Below are 16,638 nucleotides of genomic sequence, written 5' to 3'. Positions count from 1 at the left end.
CATTACATTTGCTGCTCACGGCAAGCTGATGTATGTAAAAATAATTTTATTTGAACTGATTAAATCCGAGAGAGGGTTTTCCTTGAAGGTAAAGAAGGAAATATTAATGAAATTTTATATATTGGCACCATCAGATTATAATCTTCCAACATTTAAAAGCTCTACCTCTCTTGTCTGCTCCATTGGTACCTACTGCAATTAAGAGGGCCATAAGTGAGATGGGTTCAGAGTTTTGATAAAAATCAGTTGTCTAACATCACCTTAGCACAAATGGCAAAAGTTGCATGGGAAATTAATTTTAGGGATCACTTTAAGTCATGTTGCTGAAACTATGTGGGCTTTTTAGGATAAAATTGCCAGAGCTGCTTGGAATATGAGTGTCAGTAATGATATTTGTTAAACAAAATAAAAAAATATGAAGCCCTGGAAACAGAAGAGGCAGAAGAGATGAGGATCTGAGTGTAAATCGCACCAGGGGCTAAGGCAATCAAAAGATATAAAGTACTGGGACAGATTAGATAAATCTGTACACATTTTCATCCATTATGCCTTTGAGAGATGGAGCACATGTAAACAAGAGGAAAACTTGGTCATCATACAAGTAAACTTTCCGATTGCACTGCTGTACTCATCCTAAGTACTGTTTGTGTGCCTCTCAGTCAGTGTGCTGCTGGTATCAAAAATGCTAAATAGCATACTTCCGTAAGGCCAACGGTAGAAGGATAAACGAATCCCTTCGAAAAAGCTAAAGGGGAGAATTCTAATTTACAAGCTACCATTTGTACAGTAGAATGAAGATGAAAAAAGTATAAATTTCACTAAGAATAAACTACTGATACATGCAACAACATGGATGTGACGTCAGATGTGGCAAAAAACGTTAGACTGAGGAAAAGGAGATTTTAAAAATATATACTATATGGTTTTACTATACAATAGTTCCCCCTTATCCACAAGGGACGTGTGCCAAGACCCACAGTGGATGTCTGAAACCACAAATAGTACTGAACCCTGTATGTACTGTTTTTTCCTATACTAAGGACTTATCATGCATGGTAGCTGTAATTTTTACACTTTGAGGTGCAGAACTGGCACAAATTTCTTTTCCCTTCTTCACAATTTCACAGATAGAAGATTGCTTCTTACCATAGATCTTAGCAACTTCAGCATACGATTTTTTTTCTTTCCTTGTTAAGTTTAAAACTTTCAGCTTTTCACTTGAAGGAAGCACTTTATGGCTTCTCTTTGGCATATCTGAAGCCAGAATCACTACTCTTGTGCTTTGGGGTCATTATAAAGTAAAATAAGGGTTACTTGAACACACACACTGTTACCCCAACAGTTGATCTGATAACTGAGAGGGCTGCTAGTGACTATACAGCATGGATCCGCCAGACAAACGGATAATTCCCTCCCAGGAGGGGTGGAGCGGGACAGCTTGAGATTTCGTAAGGCTGCTTAGAGTGATGTGAAATTTAAAACTTATGGATTGGGGGTTGGCCCCGTGGTCAAGTGGTTAAATTCACAAGCTCCACTTTGGTGGCATGGGGTTCACCAGTTTGGATCCTGGGCGGGGACCTATACACTGCTCATCAAGCCATGCCGTGGTGATATCCCACATAGAAGAGCAAGAATGACCTACAACTAGGATATACAACTATGTACTGGGGCTTTGGGGAGAAAAAAAGAAGAGGAAGATTGGGAACAGATGTTAGTTAGCTCAGGGACAATCTTCCTCACCAGAAAAAACCCTTATGAATTGCTTATTTCTGGAATTTTCCATTTAATATTTTCAAACTTCAGTTGACTTGTGGGTAACTGAAAGTGCAGAAAGCAAAACCACAGACAAAGGGGGACTATTGTATGATTATATGAGGTTCCAGAATATGCTAAACCAATCAAAAGTGATAGAAATCAAATCAAAATTTTCATTGTTTCATAACTTGATAGAGCGATGGGTTATGTGGGTGTATTCATGTGTCAAAATTCCTTGAAAAAATACATAGACATGTTCATTTCAATCTCTATCAAGTATACCTTCATTGAAATATGCATGGAAAAAAACTTACAACATAGTTGAAAAAATACTAAACTCCAGGGACAAAGGTATTTTTAGAAAATATAAAAAATAACAGTTAATTCAACAAATACTTACTAGATGTCTTTTAAGTGACAAAACTGTTGGGGCACTTGTGATACATTAGTGAACCAATCAGAAAATGGCCCCATCTATATTTCAGCAATAGAGAGAAAAATAGCAAAAAAGAGAGAGAAAAAAGAAATAACTTTTATAGTCTAATAGAAGGTGATAAAAGCTATGGAAAAGTATAAAGGTACAGAAACATGAAGTGAATTATGAGTGCTGGTTAGGGAGCAGAGGGCTGGGTTGAAATTTTAAATAGGGTGGTCAAGACAAGTCTCACTGAGAAAATGAAGTGCCCATGAACCAAGACATGTAGCGGGTGAGGTTGTTTCCCATGTAAATATCTGGGAAAAGGGCATTCCAGGGAGAAAGAACTGCCAGTATAAAGGCATCAGGTGGGAATGTGCATGGAATGTATGAGGAATGGCAGGGAGATCTGTATGAATGGAGTGATCCAGGTGGAGACAACTAGGAAGAGAAATCAGAGAGGTCAGCAGGATCCAGACCTGTAAGTGCCTTGGAGACCCTTGTAAGAACTTTGTCTTTTGGTTGCAAGGAAACCAGAAGTTTTAAAAAGAAATTGCTTTGGCAATTTGGTGGTGAATCACAATTGGATGGACATGGAAGAAGCAGAAATCTGTTATTAGAAGGAGGTGGTAAAAGTGGTCATTCTCTGGGTATACATATGTTGAACTTAAAGCTTGGAGAATTTGCTGAGTGATTAGCTACGCAGTACGAGAAAAAGAAAGAAGAAAGAGCTCAAGTTGATTTTAAGTTTTCTGGTCTATTGAAGGCTCTTGGTGGAGCAGATTAAGAATAAACAAAAAGATAATTATAGATTCACATGCAGCAAGCCAAGGTGATGACATAACTCAAATGTGAGTTATTCATTATGCCCACCAATTTTGGGCATAATGGAAAGAATAAGAGTAATCTAAAAGATTCATTTAAAGTGAGAAAACTTTCCTTTCAGTCCTGACTCTAACACTCAACAACTGAATGAAATTGATGAAATGACCTCACCTCACTATCCCCATATTTGCTCACTAGGGAAAGGGAGGGAACACCTGCCAGACTACCTCTCAGGATTGTTGGGAATGTAAACAACAACAAGAGCAAGAATAAACAGAAAGATGAAGGAAAAGCAAAGGTAGATCAGAGGTGATTAGGATTGAACTGACTCTGGAAGTCAACTCTAGAAAGAAACAAAAGCATCTTATCTGAAGTTATCAAGACTGTTGGTTCATCGAGAAATAGAGAGCTCAGCACCCTCAAGACAGCCCATTCCGTGACTGTACTGCTGGAATTGGAATCAAGTTCTTCAGTAAATCAACGGAATTCTGCTTACATATGATTTCTGTTTCTGCATTTAGTTTTGTTTTAATATCTACACCAAGTTTAATCACCTTTGTCTGACAAACACACAAATCTTTAGGAACAGACAGCATATTCACTCCATCTTTTCTTTAGGAAATTTCCACACCTGCTTTCCTCAGATGTCCCTCATTTTCTCACTTCTCAATTCTCTGTCACTCTTGAATTCATTTTCTGCTCACAGGATTTTTAGCAGTCTTATTAAGGTGGATTCAACATTATTATTATTTTGGTAGTCCTGACACTCTACTAGTATATAGCTTAACCAGAGTTAAAAAAAAAAAACCTCTTATGTCCTTTAAATTTTTTATTTAAAATATTTACTGCTATTAAACTAGGTCATATGAGGTTATACTGTATTAAACTTTGCAGTTGACTTTTTACTTCAAATGCAGAATTTTACATTTCATACTATTCAATTTGCAATACTTTGTCATTACTTTAACATTTGTGTGCCTTTTACTGTATCAAAGTATTAACTCTCACTCTGCTTTGTGATGCCACTGCCTTGCAATGACAACCACTTTAAAGTGGAAAGTTGACTGGCATATAGAGGCTTACAATTCAGAAAAAAATTAAAACATAAAATTAAATTATACAATGTTAATATGATAATTTACTATGCAGTTCATGATATAGCAATATATTGCATGTTATTCTCAACCTACTCTTTATATTTTGTGAACTGAATAGTTTACCAACAGGTGGAATTACTGAATATGTGTGAGTAATGGTTAGGTAACCGATGAGTCATTGCTATTTGCTGATATTCCTATTCTGCTCTATCAATAGTCATTATATTTTTGCATATTTATTTACAGTCTGAGGCTATGTAGAGAAAACTCTGTGGCTTTATTTATTAAATAAAACAAAATATGGGTGGGATAAAAGTCTAGTTAATGGGTGATTTTTTTTTAACATGATTAAGGCAAAAAAAACAGCTGCTCAGAAAAAGTTGAAATTGCTATATTAAGTAGAGGATAAAAATGTATAAAGAAAAATAGCATACTTCTTGCTTTGTCAAATTAAAATAAACCCCAAAAATACAGGCATAAACCATCTTTATGCAGGAAAACATACTTATTTATTGCTTCTTAGCAAGGACAATAGCATTCCTCATGGCAAAATACTGTACCTCTGCTATTAAACTCATAAGAAGACATTAAAATTACTGAGTATTATTAAAATTTATCATACTTTTAGAAATAAAATATAATTATAAACTAAAGTATAAATAAGATCAATTGAACAAAAGTGATAACCTAGGAGAAAAAAATGAAATATAATGAATGAGTCCACCCAAAATCCTAGCCTAATAAAAGAAAATGAATATTTATGTTTAATGACAGTGCTCAAGTTGAAGTGCCTTTTATTTCTATTTTGATTGTGTAAGATGTTACTGTATAAGGTGCAAATAAAGTCACAACTTGTCAAGCTCTCTTATTACCTTGTGCAGCTGACTATCTACAGAGAGGTTCAAAGAGGTTCACTTACCTAGTGACTGATGATATCTATGGGGCGATATCTTACTCCTTTGCCTTCGCCATTAGCTTTCCATTAGGTCAATGTGAATGATGATTAAAATGTGCTAGGTTCTTTGTTGACTGCTGAATAGAGTACCTCTCAACAGTTTTCATAACTAAAAGACAGTATTTCTGGAACATCCTTTGTTTACCAGAAAATTTGTTCTTTGTGAAAGCATTTTTGAATGAAAATATGTTTGTTGTTTTCAAGTAAAGCCAATCATGTATGGAAAGTGTGTAAAATCAACTGAAGTACCTGTAACTACAATTTATATTTCTTTTATGAACTTCAGGCAAAAAAATTCAAAATTGTAAGATGTGATGAGTTGCATTAAAAAGATAACCTTATCTGTCAACTGTTCTGAAATAACCACTTCAAAGAAGTAACTCTGAAACCACCAATATTGCATCTTTTATCCTTTCTGCAGCAGTGTATACTAAACCAGTTCTCATTATCCGTTTACTTAGTTGCTAAGAAGTCTTCACAAGTCACCTCTTTCCAACGTTCCCTTTTGTTATTCTCAAGGAGTTATAGGGAAGCAGAGCGGAGCACATGAGGCATTCTAAGTAGAATAAGGAGTTTTCCCTGTCCATTCTCAAGTGAAGAAAAGAATGAAGTGAGCTTCACCCAAAGTTGTATGATGTTAACTACTCCATACTTTGGACAAACAGTTCTTTGCTTTGAATTGGGAAACTTTTAAGCACACGCCTTGTGTTGGCATTTATGAGGGTCCAAGATGTTAACCCCTCCCACAAGTTGTGCTATGTAAGTATGTTTGCTTTCCTAAATTAGAACTCAGCATCTTGAAGACATGTAGAGTAAGAAACCTAAGAATACTGAGTCTCAGGAATACTTTTGTCCATAGAAACCATGGGAAACATCGTGACTGTAGCTGTGTGAATGAGAGATTAAATATGAAGTCTTAACCATGAATAGAAACACTCTCCCTGGGCTTGGATCAAAAGACGGTGCTTTTTCTTGGTCTACTTTCCTGTCTGGATTCTGTGTGTGATTTTACTAATAAGTACTTTGGGGATGGGGGAGGGTGGGGACTTGTAGGAAAATAAAATGTGACTCATTAACTATACTCCTCAAATAGGAAAGCCATTAGATGGTCTGTGATACATCACGCAGTAAATTAAAGAATGCAATGGAAACATGGCCCATCTCATTTTATGACCCATCCCGTCATAGGCGTGATTAAATCAGTGAACTGCATTTAGAATCAAAGGGTAGGAAGGGACACTGAATGACTGTCAAATAAAATGGTGAGGAGTCACCACGGTTGTTGCTGCCCTTTGTGTGAATTTGAGGCACCTCTTTTGGGAGGATGCAGCCCTGCTGGGATACATGGCTCATCGATGCCAGACATTCTTATTCAGCAGATGTTGAGTACACAGAATCTGAAATTTTAGTCGAGAGCACAGGTTATTCTGAGATAAGTACTTAATAATCCATAAGTTCTCCTCCAGCATTCATGTTTCTATTAAAAGGTGAGAGAGAATGAGAAAAAGTAGATAATAGTATAAGAGGATAATAAACACTGAACATTTGAAGGTCAAAGAGCAAAAAGGCCACATATGATTTCTGAAATTGTAAAGGGTGTCATTGAAGAGCAGAGAAGCATATCACACAGGGGTCAACTGCATTCCCCATGAAGGAAGGACACGGGTGGAAGATCAAAGGTAGAAATCCTGGAGTATCCTCTAAAAGTGTAAATTACCCAGTTTGATTAAAAAACGCATGTCAGATTATATAGAAGACCAGAGGGAGATGAGTCTAGAAATTCAGCGAAGACACTGAATTCCAGGCTAAGCTGTTGGTTTATTCTTTATTCCATTGACTATAGAGGGTTTTGGGAGACTTTAAGGAGGGAAGCGACACAAACATAACTGAGCCTTAAAATGATTCATCTTGGTTCAGGAGAGGAGATAACCTAAGAACATTTTGCAGTCTTACAGGGGAAATGTAATGAAGATCAAGCTTCAACGGGTAGCAGGAGGAAGTGAGGGAAGGAATAGACATACCAGGTGTCAGGCACAGGACTTTATGGATGATTAAATTCAGGGCATGAAGGACAAGAAGGACCCGAGATGACTGAGAATCAAACTTACAGGATATGGAGAATTATATTATTATTCAATAATAGAAATAGGGAGATAGGGATTAAGAAATCGGTCTGGGAGAAATGATGAGACTGATTTTACGGTAACTCTCAGTTATAATCTAAAGAAGGCAAAAGGAACTTTCCTAAGCAGCTTTGAGGTTAAGAGTTGAGGCTCTGGACAGACTGCCTGCATTCAAACGCGGGCTCCATGACCTGCCAGTAACGTGACCCTGGGGAAATGATTAGCTTGTCTGTGCTTCTCTTGTGTCTTCTTTAAGATTGGGGAAATGATAGTAACTGCTTCATGTTTGTTTTAACGTGCTTTTTGAATCTTAAATGGATTAATGCATGTTAAGTGCTTTGAATGCCACCCAGCTCATAGTAAGCCCTCAATAAATGTCTGCTGTTATTATTGCCATTATTGACAGCTGGCATTTAACCATCTTTTCCATGAACATATCTTATCTTAAATCTAACTTACTTCTCTTTTACCAAATCTACACTATTTATCCTCTGCAAAAATGGAAAAGGTTTGCTCATATTTCTCTCTGATAGAGCCCTGAATATAAATTAATTTATTCTCTATGCCTCCTGTTATATTTCTACTTTTTAATAAACTCTGCGACTTTCTTCCTCATACACAAAACTAATCTAATAGAATGCATTTCCCCAAAATTATCCACATAACTACTAATGCTTATTGCTCAAAATTTTTGTCTCAAAGCTTTGTAATATACTGCCTTATTTTACTTGAATAAATAATGCCTTTGCTGCAAAAGCTATTTCTGTACAAATCATGTTTAGTAAAAATTCTACTAAAATAAAGAGATTTTTCTAGAAAATGAGAATTAGAAGTGGCATAGATCACTTATGTATACACACTGATTGCATTAGAGGAAGAAAAATTATTCATGTTCTATATCCCTATAAAAACTAGGTGTTTGTCTTAAGCATAATTTGTGCTGTGATCCCATTGGTTTTTATGTGTCCACAGATCCCTCTTCATAATCAATGAGATGTCACAACTCAAAATCACAAAACTAATCCACATCTTCTATTGTACTTTTTCAATGAAATCTGGGCCCTTCATCCCTCTTGATCCCCACACAGAGTTTCTATTGATGTTGCTAAGAGATGTGCACATGAATCAAGCCTACTAAACGACACATAATAACTAGGAGACTGAATTGCTCCAAGGATTAGCAATGGGCTCCTGACCTAGAGGTCAACAATTTGAATCCAGACTCATAGTAGCTAAAAATTGCTACAATCTGTTGTCCAATTGACAGCCATTGAAAGGAGACCTACAGTCCCTGTAGAATTCCAAGTTAACAGGTGCCATAGCGTAGAATCCCCAAAGGAATGGCCAAGTTAAAAGGTCAAAGATTAAATTGGTGTGGAAATCTAGCTACTTCTGATCAGTGGAGGAACGCTCTGCCGTACCTACTAGTGTGCTGACCTTATGATATATCCTTTCTATTTTGTACATACGAGAGACCTCTGCATTCTGTGACAGTGTCAGCAGAACAGCATAGCAAAGCAACTTAGAAAATTAAACTTTGCGTATGCTGAAAAATGTTTGTTTTCCTCTGCATTTATATAAATTTTATTTTAAATTCAACTCCTGCAATAGGATTATATCCACAGAATTTACATTGATGTACAAAAATCAAAGCTGTTTCTTTACACGCATATACACATACACGCACACGCACACAACAATGAAATGATGAAAAGAAGATCCCTCACAGATTAAAATTAAATTGATGCCAGCTCTGTTAATGAGTACGTTCACTGTTGTTATCTTTTCCTACTGAGGCTATCATAAGGGTTTCCTTCACAGATGAGAATCTCACTTTTTATCTCTTAAGAAATATCTCTTAAGAAATATCTCAGCTATTTTTATAGTGTTGCATTCATAAGGAATAACAATTATTGAGCATTCGTTATATTATAAATAGGATAAATACTTTTAAGCATTCATTGAAAGCTTTACCTACTCATGTGTTGATAGGGTGTCATCAGATCAAATTTCCCATAGTAATAGAGAAAAATAAGCCCGTATCACTCATCTTTGAAAGTAAGGATATTTGCAGGGTGTTTGTAAGTTTCTTGTGTAACCTTAACTTTTAATAAACGTGACATATTCACAGTAAGAAGAAAACGGCAAAAATATGTTATTGTTCTTTAAGATAAGATGATTTGGAGGAAATTCAAGCCAAGATTATACACATAAATCAGGAAATTACTCAAGTGCAACTGGAGAGTATTTTCAAACTGTTAGAATATAAATGGCATTATGTATCACAAGAAATCAAGAAATTTTTAGCTTTTAGTTTTGTCCTGTACATACCTAAGATTATTTCACAGCAAACATTTCTGAACAACTTTGAAGCATTTTTAAATCATCCTTGGGACCCTAAATTTATAAGCAAACTATTTTTTTAAGTGGTCTCTCTCCGTTTCACATTTTTTTAAAAAAAAGAAAGAATGCAAATATAAATTAACTGTTTTAAAATCATCCATATTTATATTTATTATCAAAATTTAGAATGCATCATATATCTGAAATTACTCAAGTAGTAATGTGAGAAAGCTGCCAGCATCCTGAGCATATGATGACCTGATGAAACATTTTCTCTATGATAGTGGTGAAAGAAATAAGAAAAAAACTTTTTAAAATGTGACGTTTGAAAATTTAAGTTTGGTTATATTTCTGACTCTACTCCATTTTGATTACTTCTCAAATCACATTAGAAATGACCCACTTTACTTTTTTACAGTGTTCTAAATCATCATTGCTTGGCTGACATAAAAACTCTTTGCTTTCCATGTCTCTTAATAAGATGATTTATTTATAGAAAGACCAGGAAGATAAGCCTGCAGGCGCTGTTACCCCATGCTTTATAAGTGGTTTGCAAAAGGTCAGATGCCATTGACCTTTTAGATGACTGGAGTAGTTGATTTCACAAAAAGGCCACTTTTCTATCCCTGATTGAATTTGAGATTGCCTTTCTCAACTAAAACAATATGAATGAATGGCTATTAATACGTCCCATAACTTGCCGCTTTTAACATCTAGAAATTTTAAAAATCTTTAGCCCTAATATTAGCATTTCTCCTCCTGGAGCTGAGTAATTTTTTCCGATGGAGATGAGTCACTTGCAAATACAAGTAAATTCTTTATTTCTATTTTAAAAAAACATAAATTCAATAGTAGCATCAGATGCTTAAGTACTTTCAGACTTGTTATTTTATTCATTCTCTTTGTTTGCTTGTTCTTTTAACCTATACGCTGCCTCACTTCAAAAGGTTTTAAGGTGAATTACAGAAACATATAAAATATAATAAGACAAATAGTACAAATCCAAAAGACAGATAAAAATTTCAAATAGTAAAACTAAGCAAGCAGAGATGGCAAAATTATATCCGTATCAGTTATGAAAGGGTCAGTGTATATATAATAACATATATGTATGTGTTTGTGTGCACACATGTGTATATACACACATACATGCACACACACACACAGTTGACTCAACGAAATCGAGGCTTTCCCAGCTCTCAGCTCTGACACACTAATCTGCTGGGCCCATTTTAATGGGACATTAAGTGATGAAATTGGTGACGTTCTCAACAATATCACAATGCTAAAGTCAATCACAACATCAGAAAGAGTTTCTTTACTACATCCTTGAAGACAAGGTGAAGGTATACTTACTTAGCTCAGTTTGCTCAAATCAACTCTTCAGAGGATGAAAAGAATTGTCCCAGCAAACAATTTATTCATGATCCGCTGGATAAATGTTTAAAATCTAGACTGATGATTCTTAAAGTTTAGTGTGCTTAAGACTGAGCTGAATTGGTGGTTAAAATACGCAACGTTGGGTGTCACTTGCAGAGATTCTAAGTAGGTGAAGAACAGAGGATGGACCCCTCACGTTTAACAAGTACCACTCAAGATTCTGACGAAGGTGTTTTGAGGACCATCTTTGAAGAAAAACTGAGTAGACTAATGGAAATGATGTTTGCAAACCTGCCACCTAGTCTTCCAGAATATTGTTTTTAACAATTCACATCTTGAAAAAAATTGGATAGCAGAGTTTTCAAGCTGCATCCTGAGAAAGGAGGACTTCAAACATTAATGGAAGGTGGATCCATTAATATCTTCGTTATGTTCTTCTAATAGGAGAACAACAATCCTAATCAGGGAATATGATGGTCCCACTTATCCTGCTCAGCCATATCTGGAATACTAGTTTTACATTTTTGGTGCCACGTTTATAAAACATATTGATAATTCATTTTCAATATACTCCATAAATATTTTTTGTCCAACACAGCATTACTATGGCCCTGTGCATATTTCTGGAATTCAGAACATGTCCACAGGGGAAAATCTAGAGGGATTGAGTATGGAATGTGCCACTTGAAGTACATATAAAAAAGTGGAGCTTTCTCGCCAGAACCATGAGCTCTGGAGCCAGACTCACTGAATTCAAATCATGGTTCTGCCACTTCCTAGTTATATGGGCTACCTATGTAACCTCTGTGCTTCAGTTTCCCCATTGTTAAAATGAGCGGGATATTAGTACCCACCTCATACTGTTTGCTTGGGGAAAACGTATTTTATATAAGTAAGGCACTTAGAATATTACTTGGAATATATTATGTATTTAATTAAATTTATCTATTATCTTTTAAAAGCTTGACAAAAGTCATCACTAGACTATCACCTTAAAAAGTCTGATAAGGTAAAATTATATTTACGGTTCATTTTAGGAACTATCCTGAAAAGTTTAGTATGAATTTGGCTTCTCAATTTAGAATAAGATTTATAGAGACTATTATGGACCAGATGGTATATATCTGGCTACTTTTCACTTTGAGAACTTTAATAGGTGTCCATTCATTCTTACCTTGGGTCAGCATTTGCCACTTATCTGATGTCTTGTACCATTGTAGGAGCAATAATAACAATGAACAAGTCAGAGTTCTGCCATTAATTAGCTTCAGCCTACAGTTTTGAAGGTTAAAATGACAAGGAAATGCAGTGTTATTTAGCAAGGCGGTTCTTGCTACAATAGATGTGAGCACAGGGGAGTAAAGGGGCATATGAGGTCATAAAAGGCCAGCTCTAGTCACGGGGTAGGTGGGGCTGGGACAGTCAGACAAAGCCCATTGAAGAAATGATCCCATGTGAAAACTAGAGGGGGATCAGAAGTGAATCTGTTGAAATGTGGGACAAGGCCTCCTAAGCAGTCACAGAGTGAGGAAGACCATGGCACATTTGAGTGTGACAAGAACAGAGTATGCAAGATGGGGAATATAGAAAGATGGTGATGAAATTTAGACAGGAGCTCAGATCATAAAGAGTCTTGCAAATCCTGCCATTAAGTGTATAGTGTCAAGAACTTGTTTACAAAATTTCAGCCTGAGGGAGTTTTCTAATCCACAAAATATGACAAGATTATCATAACACCGAAAGTAATTAGAAAACCAACATGAGTGAAGGACTTGAGCATTGGGATCAGACATCACTAAGTTTGAGTCCAGATTGTCACTTCTAAGTTATGTGGTTTAGTTGACTCATTAAAAAATGTACTGAGTACCTATTATATGCAAGGCACTGTGCTAGGTTCTGATGAAAAAATGTTAAATGGAAGAAAGTTAAGGAAGAGGAACAGGAGGAGGAGGACTGAGAGAAGAAAAGGAAAGAAAACAAGCTCTGCTCTAGTAGAGTTTACAGTTAAATGGCCATCATTACTTCATCAATCTATTACCCTAGTGAATATATAATTGCAAGTGACACATGACACACTGGGAAGGAAAGAAACGAATAGCAAAAGAATTAGGAAAATCTATCCAGATGAAGGGACACTTCAGCAGAAATCTGAAGGATGACTAAAAATCAACGTTGCTAACACAGGCATGGCATGATGTTGTGCTACATAATGAGTAATTTGAAACAAATGAAAATGCTTTCCAGCTGAATTTCTAAACATTTTTTTATTACACAAATAATAATTATTCATTGTTTTAATCTCTCAAACAATGTACAAAAGGATAAGGAAGAAATTATATATCATCCAACATTGAAATTCTCTACAGAGGTCATATTTTAATAAGTATATACTTTCTTTAATATATTTCTTGACTAAATTATTGATAACTCTGAAGAGTCTTGGATTTTCACTCTGCAAACAAGCTCATAATTTAACCTGCTACAGTAAAACATGAATCTCCCAGGTCAGAGACAAAGGACTTACTGCTATTCATGGCTCAGTAAGTAGCATGAGCATGTTGTTGGTTGGTGTCAGTTCCCTGTTCCCAAAGTCCCATGGGGATAATGTAGTTGGGCCATAATAGAGTTCCATGTATGCAGTGGGTTGCCTTCTAGGAGAAGAACACTGAGCTTGGGGGATTCATCAGTTTTCTAGCGAGCAGGAGCAAGTCTACCCTGTTCAAAAAGATAATGTCACTGCGTATCTCAAGATTGCTCACTGCAAACACAGCCTTAGAGATGGCCTGGTAAGGAGAAGTCAAGGCTTTCCATTCTTGGCATCCCCAGTAAAAACGTGTCAGGATGCCAGGATTCATGGCAGGTTGCTGAGCTCAACATGAATATCATGGAGATACAAAAAAGGCTAAATAGGCCGGGATCATACATACCTTTTATTACTCAGCTCCTTGAAGAAAAAAACAATAGAAAATTGACAATGTTTTGGTCATTGAATTGTTTATATTGAAACATATTTGATTAGTAGTAATATGAATACACTTCTAATTTTTTATTCTGAACTTAGAACATAGACTGTATTTGGAGGCGAGGCAGACTGCAATCAGTCTAAGGGTAGTCAGTTATTCATCATTATCTAATATAATATGGGAAGTATTAAATATTATAATAATAAAAACATACAAACATACTATTGTAGGTTGAATTATATCCTCCAAAAAGATATACAAAATCCTAACCCCCAGTACCTGTGAATGTGACCTTATTTGGAAACAGCTTTTTTCCATATGTAATTAGTTAAGGTCATACTGGATTAGCGTAGACCCCTAAGTCCAATGACTGGTGTCTTTATGAGAAAGCCATGTGGAAACACAGAGACACAGATTCAGGGAGAACACCACGTGAAGACAGAGGCAGAGATTAGAGTGATGCATCTACAAGGCAAGGAATGCCAAGGATTGCCAGCTATACCCATCAGGAGCTATGAAGAGGCAAGCAAGGACTCTCCTCTCAAGCCTTCAGAGAACCCTGGCTCTGCCAACAACCTGATCTCAAACTGCTAGCCTCCAGAACTGTGAGAGAAGCAATTTCTGCTCTTCTAAGCCACCAAGTTTGTAGTAGTTTATTACAGCAGCCCTAGGAAATGAATACACACTCAAGCAAGATCTTTTTCTTCCACTCCAGTTATCAAATATATGTCTATACATCTATTATACATAATACATATATATATATATATGTATCAATACACAGGCACAAAAAAAATGATGTCTGTCTTCATTTGGTTCCCTCCAAAGATGATACTGAGGCAAGGATTTTGGTGCGAGTAGTTTATTTGAGAGATGATCCCAGGAAGCATGGTGAAGGAATGGAGAAGTGAAACAGAGAACACAGGAAAGCAAAAAAAGCAGAGGAAAATGAACAGGTCATTGCTAGAGGTATCCTGGAGTTAATCCCACCTGCAATCCTTTGAGAGACTGTTTGAAACACAACTCCACGCTGGACCACCAAGAGGTGAGAAAATAAGATATTTATCCACCCGTTCCTGTCTCTCATTGGTTGATGGTGATACTGCAGGCATTAACTCATTGGCATTTCGGCTCTAGACTGATGCCCTTAGGCAGAGAGGCAGCCTGCTTGAGAAAGGAAGCCAGGACCTGTAAGGGAACTGCACAATGAAGCTGCAAGTGGCCTTCACGCGGAGCTGAGAGGATACAAGCAGAGCACTGAGAACATCTACACTTTTCATTAAAAAAAAAAAAAATCATTCTTTATTATTACTGAGAGCCAAGGCAAAGGTCTCCAATAAAGTTAACCTTGCCCATTGTTGGTAATAATAAATTGTACTGAAACTTGCTAACTTAGTGACTAACTTTCAAAAATCTCATGGAACTAATACTTCTTAAGATCATTCCATGTTGGAGAGTATTTAGAGGTCTTTACAGTAAAAACTATTTTATTTAGAAGAACATGTTCTTAAATAATCATGTGAAGACAATAAGTGTTGTATATCACAATGCACATTTCTATGTTTCAGTACAGGGGGCAAATCAAGTCCATGACTGGTGATTCCTAGGGACATTTCACCCTTCCTAGTACTTAAATAACAAGATATGCATGGAAATGGGCTTTCCTTTCCTTCTGCTACACGTTTTAGTACAAGGGTTTGTTTTAATCTGGTTAGGAGCTGAGCTGTGTTTGTGATTTATTGTTGCTATGGATACTCTCAGTGAAGCAAAGACTGCAAATTCCAGGAGATGCTGCTTGTGTCTGCGGTGGCGAATGGTTTGACAGAACAGCGTCTTTTTGATTACGAGTTTTACGGCCTCCCTTTGTGCTGTGAAAAAGTGCAGGTTTCTTTTCAGCCATTTGTTCCTCAACTGGCCCTCTCCCAGCAGTATCCTGCTAGGACTTGTTATTTGTATCTTCTTAGCTTGTGGGTGGGTGTAAGAGGGTGCTGTCTCTGTTCTTCTGATTAAGGCTCTGCTTTGGGCATGCACTGTGTCCCCAGCCTTGGGGATGTGGCCTTCTCCAATCTCCTGCTCTTCTCAAGGCTGCCTTTGGGGCTCAGTACTTAACTCTGCCCCTCTCCCAGAACTGTCGTTTATTCTTTCCCTTTCCAGCTGCAAAGAGCATTCACCACTGCCTAAGGATAAGCAGTTTTGCCCTTTTCCTCCCAACCTCCCACAGATCAAGGCTTTTGTCCACAATGGATACACACAAAGGGGGAAAGAGAGGATCCAGGAGGGTAGAGTGTCTCATCCCTCACACATGGCTTCCCTTTCCCTACCCTAGAGCTGCAGCATAACGGACACTTCTCACGGGTTTCTTTGATCTTACCTGCGAAAGCCTACTAGAGTTTGTGGAGAAAGACCACTCCTGAGTGTATTGGACTCCCCAGATTTCTCTTACCATAGGGATTTTACACTTTTCCTACAGTCCACACTCAACCTTTGCCAATTTGTCAGCTGTTGTAGCTGAACACTTGTCGCTGGCATTCTGTTGCATCTACAATAGGTGGACACACATTCCAGTCTCCTCTCTCCCTAGAAGCACTGCGTCTCTGAGACTTTCTTCCTATTTGTTTTCTCTACAGTCTCAGCTCTCTGAAAAAATCATGAATTTGATCTTAGTCTGGCTTTTTATAAGAATAGAAACTATGTTCCTTCCAGCTTTCTATATCCCAGGATAAAGAAGTCAGAAACCCTGAACTCCATTTTAACATATTCTATAATTGCCTTTTGATTTGTA

General features: G+C 36.8%; 1 long non-coding RNA gene across 4 annotated transcripts in view; it reads right to left on the bottom strand.

Moving 5' to 3' along the window:
- LOC111768631 (uncharacterized) overlaps positions 1-12,225 on the bottom strand; it is a 104,283-nt gene extending 92,058 nt beyond the window's left edge. For all 4 annotated transcript variants that reach the window (XR_011427886.1, XR_011427885.1, XR_011427887.1 and 1 more), the window contains exon 1: positions 12,068-12,225. This is a non-coding gene — a long non-coding RNA (uncharacterized lncRNA). The remainder of the gene's footprint in view (positions 1-12,067) is intronic.
- Positions 12,226-16,638: the final 4,413 nt, after the last annotated feature.

The sequence above is a fragment of the Equus caballus genome, chromosome 17, assembly GCF_041296265.1.
Source record: "Equus caballus isolate H_3958 breed thoroughbred chromosome 17, TB-T2T, whole genome shotgun sequence".
Taxonomy (NCBI): Eukaryota; Metazoa; Chordata; class Mammalia; order Perissodactyla; family Equidae; genus Equus; species Equus caballus.
This window is presented reverse-complemented; position numbering and strand designations above follow the sequence as displayed.